This window comes from Podarcis erhardii (assembly GCF_964252035.2).
Source record: "Podarcis erhardii genome assembly, chromosome: 4".
NCBI lineage: Eukaryota > Metazoa > Chordata > Lepidosauria > Squamata > Lacertidae > Podarcis > Podarcis erhardii.
The window spans coordinates 68,091,908-68,101,047 of NC_138508.1; the positions used below are offsets into that span (position 1 = coordinate 68,091,908).

At 43.1% G+C, this 9,140-nt stretch overlaps 1 long non-coding RNA gene across 3 annotated transcripts; it reads right to left on the reverse strand.

Annotated features, from left to right (window-relative positions):
• Positions 1-391: 391 nt before the first annotated feature.
• On the reverse strand, positions 392-8,849 carry LOC309340395. Of its 3 annotated transcripts, XR_014155965.1 has the most exons (3): positions 7,053-8,849; positions 3,874-4,691; positions 392-1,777 (listed from the first exon to the last, which is right to left on the reverse strand). It is a non-coding gene; the product is annotated as an uncharacterized lncRNA (long non-coding RNA). The 3 variants fall into 3 exon arrangements; XR_014155966.1 differs by lacking the exon at positions 392-1,777 and having other exon boundaries at positions 3,456-4,691; positions 7,092-8,849; XR_014155967.1 differs by lacking the exon at positions 392-1,777 and having other exon boundaries at positions 3,456-4,691.
• Positions 8,850-9,140: the final 291 nt, after the last annotated feature.

Consider the following 9,140-nt stretch of genomic DNA (forward strand, 5'->3'; position numbering starts at 1 on the left):
AGTTTTGGCTACCAGTTTCATTCTCATATACATATTTTATGCTGGCGGGAGTGTGCAACGTGGGAGAGCTAACAACAAAGTACTTATGATGTATGTAGCTACCCTTTGTGTCTAAGGTTGCTGTTGACAAAAAAGACCCCTCACACATCTTCACACTGGCCATAGGAGGGCTTCTAGTTTAGAAAGGTACCCAATTCAAGGGCTTGATTCTAGAAGGTGTGCCTGTCATTTCCTTTGCCCCATGCTACTGGCAAATGTGATGAGCCACATGGTGGCTTTTAACACTGAACTGTCCTAGTCAGGTAACATGGAGCAATCCCCTTTCTAAATCTAAAGCATCGCCTTGGACTCAAGTCATAACAGACAGAAAAACCAACACACACTTTTGTGACAGAGAGAAGAAAAGCATTTTTCCTGTTTCCAGTCTAGCGTGTCAAATGGTCCAAAAAAATCATCATCCTCATGTTGCACCACTTGCTTTATTTGCCTGCATGATACTAATTTAATTGCCATTATTGTAGATTTTGGTTTTCACCTTATTTTATGTGTAGGCTTTGTTGTTGGCATGCATCTGTCTTGAGATGCAATGGAGTCTGCCCCCAGGGGTGAAGTCAAACCACAGCGTTTGCAGCTCCAGAATGACCTCCCTGGAGCGTAAGTCTGGGCTGTGTGTATGGAGGTCCTGGGTTTTTATTACTCGAGACATTTATGTTTCTTGTTACTTTTTAGCTTTAGTAAAAGTTACAGATATAAAGGTGTGAAAGCACAGATAAATGCTTCAGATATCTGATAAGGGAATGGAGGAGAAATTGCATTATGATTCTTTGTAAGTGTTAAAGGAGGGACCCCCGTTTTGTAAGCAACTGCAACCCAAGTTGTCTTAGCAGCCAACAAACAGAGTGCTTCGCCAATACACTTTCAAATTCAAAGCTCTGGCAACATCAGCTGAAAAGGCCTTGTCCTGGCTCCCAATCAACCAAGCCTCTTGTAGCAATGGGATGTAAAACAAGGCATCTGAGATGCTTCCACTGTGCACTGTGTTTGGGCACTGGTAGGAACGCGAGAGAAGGTAGGGCTTCAAAGAGCCTAATCCCAAACTACTGGGTGAAATCCAATGGTGCCCATCCAGTAACAGAATAGACACAATCGGAAGAATGAATTTCCCCTCCTGTATACCTTCAAAATGTGCTTCAGAGGGTTACAGGACCCTCTGGAGAGGATTCGAAGGGCATAAAAAATGCAGGGGGAGGGAAGGGAAGGAAGGAGACGCCTGCTGATGTGAAGGTGGATGTTTCTCACAGAAATGCTAATACAGTGGTAGCTCGGGTTAAGAACTTAATTTGTTCCGGAGGTCCATTCTTAACCTGAAACTGTTCTTAACCTGAGGTACTACTTTAGCTAATGGGGCCTCCCGCTGCTGCTGCACTGCCACCGCACGATTTCTGTTCTCATCCAGAAGCAAAGTTCTTAACCCGAGGTACTATTTCTGGGTTAGCGGAGTCTGTAACCTGAAGCGTCTGTAACCCGAGGTACCACTGTATATTTGAGTAAATTTGAATTTACCACATGATATAGGTAACCATTTCAAGGAATGCTAAGCTAAGACCTGATCTGTTTACACATAACAAAGACACAAAAAACGATCTCCTGGGCCTTGGTTGCTGTTTTTCTCTACTGCTTAAGGCTGATCTGCTAAAAGGTGCATTCTAATGACATTCTTATTTTGCACAAATGGCTGGTTGTTCTTGCTTCCACGGGACTGCGATGCTTCCAGACGCTGCCAAAATAAATCAAAATCATTCATTCATGAATCTGTAATAAGGGTCTTAAGTTCAGCTCAGAAAGCTGCCGGAAAGGAAAGGAGGTCCTCACCAAAGGACAAACCCCTGATAATAGCCTGCTCCACAGCTCTGACGCACTCGCCTCACATGTTTGAGAAAACACTCTGTCTCTCTCCTGGCTCCATTCCACTAATAATGAGCTGGTCAAGGTCTAGTGACACAGGGAAGATTCATGCTGTTGAATAGGCAATATCGTTTTCCTTAATGGGGCTTGCTAGACTACATCATAGATACAAATGAAATAAAAGCCCTGAACTTGGCAAGGGGCGTGTGGGAAAATGGGAGGAACTGCTTAGTACGCTTCAGTCCTTTAAAATTTCCTAATGGCAAGGAAGTCTATATGCATTACGTCTCATCAAGGTTAATTTTTTTATTCTCAGCAAAGATGCAGATCACTTTTAGTATGTTGCTTGCCTATACAAAAGAGAATAGGAGATTTGTCATACTATGACAGGGGGTTGTATAATTAAATCATGGGTAGGCAAACTAAGGCCTGGGGGCCGGATCCGGCCCAATCGCCTTCTCAATCTAGCCCGCGGACGGTCCAGGAATCAGCGTGTTTTTACATGAGTAGAATGTGTGCTTTTAATTAAAATGCATCTCTGGGTTATTTTGTGGGGCATAGGTATTCGTTCATTCACACACACACACCCCATATAGTCCAGCCCCCCACAAGGTCTGAGGGACAGTGGACTGGCCCCCTGCTGAAAAAGTTTGCTGACTCCTGCATTAGATGATAATCAGGGTCCATTCCAAATGTAAAATTATATGGTTCTATGATTCTATTATTCTTGTGTGAATCTGTTTGGCTTGGTAGTTTCCGTCTTCATAAAAATGACACGGGTCACATGTCAGAAGCAAACACAAAGTCATATCACATGACTTTACCAAATCCAGACAAGCAATCTGCTTGCAGAAGTGACCAACTAAAGCTGTGATCATATGGTACCTGGGAGGATGGTTTAGATCTGCCTCTCAAAGGCGGAGAGAGGGGAAATTGGGAGGAGAAATTGTGGGTGGCTTTTAAAATGTACTTTCACTTGTCTGTCCCTAATCCACCAATCAGTTTCACTGGGTGACTACATCGTAACCATCCTCTGGTTTCCACACTTTGTGAACTGGCGTGGATCATTTTGTAATTAAAATGGCATCATCCACACACAAGCGGCAGGTATCACTGTGTCAGAGAAACCCCAAGATGGCAGTACAAAACATCCTACATGGGGGCAAAAAACATAAGGGAAAGAAACCCTCCCCGCCCCCCCCCCCAAAACCCCATCCTAATAGGAACTGAGCATTCTCAATGGCCACAAAATGCTGACCAACTATTGATGAGGGAAAAGAAAAACTAGGAAAGGGAAAAGGAATTCAGCATTTCGGAAAAGGACATGGCTGAAATTCTGACAAAGGATACGGCAATGTTTTGTTGCAGGATCTACTTGTTCCCAATGAAAAACAAAGCAAAAGTACAAAACACATTTTTTTAAAAGCAACCAAACACCCCAGCAACCACATAATGCTATTAGAAATGTCAGAGCTGGCAGCAGAATAATAGTCAAGGTGCCAGGTGTTCTGTTATTAACTGCTACTCTTACATATTAGACAACAGCCACATTTTTGTGCCAGCCTAATGCATGTAATTTCATTTTTAAACTACTGTATTAACATAAGGCAACCCTTTCAGAACAAGCCATTTTGACCTTAATGTTTGTGTTCCCTTTCAGTGCCATTTCTGCTTGCATCGCAGCAGGTTCAGTCTTGCACGGCAGAAATTCCACGTCTCTTTTTCTACCCTCAAAAGTGAAGCACACGTTTAGTGCTGCACCTGTTACGTTATGACAAAAGGCGATGAGAACTAGCTCTTAGTTTGCATTTTAATCTCTAGTGTGTCATCTGTAGACTGCTAGTCAATCTATCCACAGGGCAGAAGTCAAAATTTGAGAAAGGAGATCGTTTGACTGCATGCAGATGGCTTTTAGTTGTTGCAGTTTGTTAATGTAACGAGGCACATCTTTGCATCTGCATTACTTACCTGAAATCAGTATTATATGCCCCTTAGTTCTGTTCTCCCGGTTCCTAAGGAAGCTTTCATAGAACTCTCTCTTTAACCAGGAGTGGCTTCCTTCAAAACCACACAGAAAGATTCCAATCAGCACTCGTCTTCTGAAAGCTACTAGGCAACACGATCAGGTCTGATCAGTTCATGACATTTTAACAGCACCAATTACAAAACAGAGCAGTTATTTAAGTTGTTGAAATGGGACTGAAGGGAGCACAAAGATGATTCTTGATAAAGCTGTCCTTGTTATAATTTTAGATCAGCACGTCTCCATTGTCGTTGCTCAAACACTTTTTGTGCATATATTGGTGGTGGTGTGTCCACATGGGACAATGCTGAAATGCAGGAACAGAAAATGTAGACAGACCGATTTTCTGTCCACTGTGGAGGTGTAGAATAGATTGAATTTTAGATTATTTCCACCTAAATGGGACATTCAATGGAATATTTCCATGTGTGCATGAGTAGCAGGAGTGGCGGAATTGCAGGTTCAGGGTCTTTGATTTTCTTAACAATCGATTAATTTGGGCAATTGCATCTGTGCATCAATACCCACCCCCAATAAAGTTGATGTAGTGTGCTGAAGGGGTATGGGGTTGTGAGCCAGGGTTGTGAAGTAGCCAAGGCTCTGAGACAAAATTAGGTAAAGTGTCTGGCAGGAGGAAGCACAATTTTACCTTGGCAGTAAGACTTCTTGACAGGGGAAGAGGTGGGTGAGCAACAGCCAGAAACAGCAATAATCTGAGACTTTGACACAGGTCAAAAGAAGTACGAGATTCTTCAAAGGAAATCTGGAAGTGGAGCACAAACAGAGGCAGGTTACAGATTATGCTAGGCACTCTGCCTTCTTTTCTCATAAACAGCATGTTAAAATTACTAGTCATACCCAAAGATTATGCCGTCCCCTGCAAAATGCAAACAAAAAGCTATTAGAGCTAGAATTTGAATGGCAAACAAAGGGCAAGGTGCCTCGTTACTTGTAGAATAAACGATATTCAAATGCAAGTGTGAATGTACAGTGTCTCTGCAGAACCAAAAACATGGAGTAGTGGTATTCATAATTTGGATTGGCTGGCCCTTCGTGGTTTGCAAGAATAGGTGCTTAAAACTTTGGGCATTTCTTATTTGATCTGTTTTCTCCCCTTCCCCTTTTAATTGAGCACAATCAGTTCTGACCACTATTGACTTGGTATGTGTTCTAATCAATGTTCATTAAATCCGCTTGTTAACAGGAAGGTGTGCTGTACACTTCAATCACAGTCCTCCAACTATCTCTGAGTCCTAAAGTAGCAGCGAATGGGTCAATAATCCCTGGCCCTGGGTGGGGTGTCAAGAAATGCATATTCAGCTGATCACTGTGCTTTGCAGGAGGGCGTCCTACAGATACCATCTTATCAGGATGTCTGTTCCGAACTGTGCCAGAACCAGGCCTTTGGTCTATCAGACAGGCACCATCTCTATTGTCATTTTAGCACCTGCTAAAGACTATTCTCTTTCAACAAGCCTTCTAAGTGGAAATTTTTATCCCAATTGCTATCTTTATTAGATTTGAAATTGTTTTTATATATGCAATTGTTTTTATATGCAACCTTTTCCATAAATGCAGTTGGTAGGTATCTATCTATCTATCTATCTATCTATCTATCTATCTATCTATCTATCTACATATCTACTTATCTATCTACCTATCTATATATATATAGTATTGTAAAGTCACTTTGAGATCAAGATGCATCCTGGGAAGCAGTTCATATATGAAACTAATAATAGTAGGTCAGAAACAACTATCAGAACAATTATATACACATCTACTCAGAAGTAAGCTCAGTTATGCTTATTCCTAGATAAGGATATACAGGACTGCAATCTCAATGGCTGGGTTCTTCACTCCGATTATTTTCCTCTAAAACCTTGCAGTGCACTCAAAACACTCCCTACTAACAGTCTACATAGATAGGTGACAGAAAGGGTATTTCTTCGTAATTACCGTAAATGTCTTAAGTCTAATTTCTATTTACCAGTGAACAATTAAAATGTAACTGTGGAAGCTTTATTGAAAATACTTCTAACACGCTACTGCATGTTGATTAAGGACTGGGGGAAAACTGCATGCATTCATAAATGAGATTAAATAAGATCCTAAAAAGCACAAGAGATTTTGATTCTTATCTTCCTAAAATTATCTTGTAAAAGACTATAAATATCGGGAGATGAGTAATGTGATTAGAAAAACTGTACAAAATGAGGATGTTAAGCTTTATGGAGTATAAATTAACTAATATGTGTCTAATGTTCAAGACACCCTTGAGGATCAGATAAATAATTTCAAAAGAAATCTTGATTTTAATGTTCAAATTACTACACTGGAGCTAATTCCTTTAACCCTGATGGGAATCAAACTGAGAATGACTTCCCCTCCCTTCTCAAATCGCTCTGGTAGTAGAAATTTGATTCTCCATCCAATCCAGTTCCCAGAGCTGGCCCAAGACAGGTTGGCACCTGAGGCAAACCACAAAATCTACATCAGGAACAAGGGGAGACTAAAGATCTACATTGGGAACAACAGGGGAATAAAGATCTACATTGAGAACAAGGAAGCCAGCAATCCCTCCTACTCCTCAATAGACTGCTGTAGAGATGGCATTAGGGGTACTGCTGGAGAGGCAGATCCTGCACCACTGTGGCACTGGCAGTGACAGCAGGCAATGCATTCCTTGGAGGCTGGATCTGCTATCCCTGTGGATTCTGCCTCCGGAGGCGGTTGCCTCACCTTGCCCTATGTCTTTTCCAAATGCTTGCATTTTTTTACAGTTTAGATCAGTAGTGACCAAATGTTCCCTGCCATGGACCACTTGAAAATTGCTGAGGGATTCGTTTGAACAACTTAATTATTTTTCTGCCTGTTGTAGCAATTGTAATGCGCTGTGCTAAATTCGATGTGATGAGCCTGAATAAAGCCTGTGGACCACTGGTGGTCTGCAGAACAGTTTGGGAACCCCTGATTGGATTTATATCCTACCACGTCTCCAGAGCTCATGGCAGCTGACAATATGTATTTTAACACACAACACAAAGAGAAATGGTTCTGCAACACAATGCATTTCCCACCCCCCGAGGTTGTGCATAAGATGGCACCCCTCCTCTGTCCATACCATGTGCAGAAGCCAAGTGGCCTAGCACTTGAATCTTACTTCAGCAGTGTTGATGGGATGGTGTTCAATCTTCCACTGCATCTGAGGGCAACAGGATTGTGTATGATAGCCAGGACAGAGAGTGAAACATATGCAGCTGGGAGATAGCCAAAGGGCTGCCCTTGCTGCTCCCCACCACCAGTGTCTGCTGCCCAAAGTGGTTGCTTCCCTTTACCTAATATTAGAGACAACCCTGATTTTAACATTTCCTTTGGGCAATTTGAATCCCCTTTTTGGCAGCCATTTTAGAGTTGCAGTTCCTCCCATGTCAGGCTTCTTCTTTTTCTCTCATTTCCTAAACATGGAATACCCTGTGGCATGTAGTTCCAGCAACACAGATGAAATGCTGGTTATGCACAGTGGCAGTGGAAGGTGATCACGCTTAGAGGAGAATCGCAATCAACTTAAATTCCATTGATTTCAGTGGGTCAACTCTAAACATGACTAAGTCTGGATTCAACTCACAGTGGGTCCCGATATATAAACTCTTAGGCACAATCCTGTTCCGTTCACAATCTTCCTGACAAAGGATTGCATGCAATTTGGCTTAAAATCAGCACATTTTGGCTTGCCTGTGGGTATGGCTGGGTATCATATTGCTTATATGTTCCATTAATCCATTAATCTTAAAATGCCATAAATAGATAATCATGGCATCACATCTGCCTCAACTAAGCTCATTTCCAGAAAACTATATTGCTCTCAAAATTAAAGGCTGTCACAGATCCTAAAACATGATGTGTTGCCATTCCTACACGTCCTTTATGGCATTTCTTCTGCTAAATTTGAGTATTTATCAATTACATTTCTATCCAGCCCTTCCCTGATCTTAAAGCATTACTTGATTCTACCTCCTGCAATTTATCCTCCTGTGAAGCTGAGAATGATGGCCCCTGGTCACCCGGGAGCTTCAAGACAAAGAATTTGAGCCTGGGTCTCTCCAGTCTTAAACCAACAGTCTAACGCAGCCTGTCCTCTGACACAATTGCATGAAGAGTCATTTCCCGTCATTCTGGGGTTCCTGGACCTTAAATAAGGTAGTGCACTTCCTTGCGTTTACTAGCGAGGCTTGAGAGTTGTGCAAAGTGACTGGTAGTGAACAAAAGGCTACACTCATAACTGCATTACTGTATTGTTACAAGCAACTTTTGAATCCTGGGCAGAAGAACCTATAGAACTTGAGAAAATTCTGACACTTCACATATAACAGAGAAAACCTGAAAGTGAAGCACTAATTGGCTAACTGGAATATCCTGGGACAGTTAGTGCTAACACCAGCAGCAAATCCTTCTGAGTGGAGTGGGACTTTTCTCCAAGTGAATGAGTTCAGGACTGCAGCCGTTGCAGAAATGAAAATGCTTCCGTGTCCGCTTTTAGGCTTGCATATTACTCTGTTGCGGGACTAAGCCTGCCCGTTGATGCAGACGATGCTGTGGTCTGACTCAGTGCAAAGCAGCTTCCTATGTTCCTACATTCTACTCACACGTTACTAGCTTTCTAAGAAGCTTAATAGCCAACTAAGCGGCTAGAAGCAATGCAAAAGTGTGTGTGTAAGACTAGAGGGAGAGTTACAGAGAAGACATAGCTTAACGATGACAAGCTGGAACCCAATTACCGGTGTAGCGCGGGGGGGGGGGTGAACGACCCTGCGCATGTGCAATCGGTGCAATTCTGTCGAGGCTTCATATACCGCCTTGTGTTCCTGGGTGGGTGGGCAAGATGAGGGCGTCCCCGTCTGATTGGCTGATCTACTTTCCCCTTGTGCTTTTGATTGGCGAGATGCGAGTAGAGGCGGGGGAAACACAAATATTGCGTCTACCCGGCTTTCTGATTGGTCCGCCTCGCTCCTGTCACAACCCCCCGTGTCCGGATGGCTGTTGCCTGCGCACCGGTTACTACCCGCTCCCCAACCTTCTGTCGTGCGGTTCGGCCTCAGGGATTGGCTGCCCGGGAAATCCTTCCTCCTCCTTTCACCAACCCCGCCCCGCCGCGCTCCCACGCACACGCACCCCGCCCCTTGGGTACACCCTGGTGTCCGCTGCGAGGGGG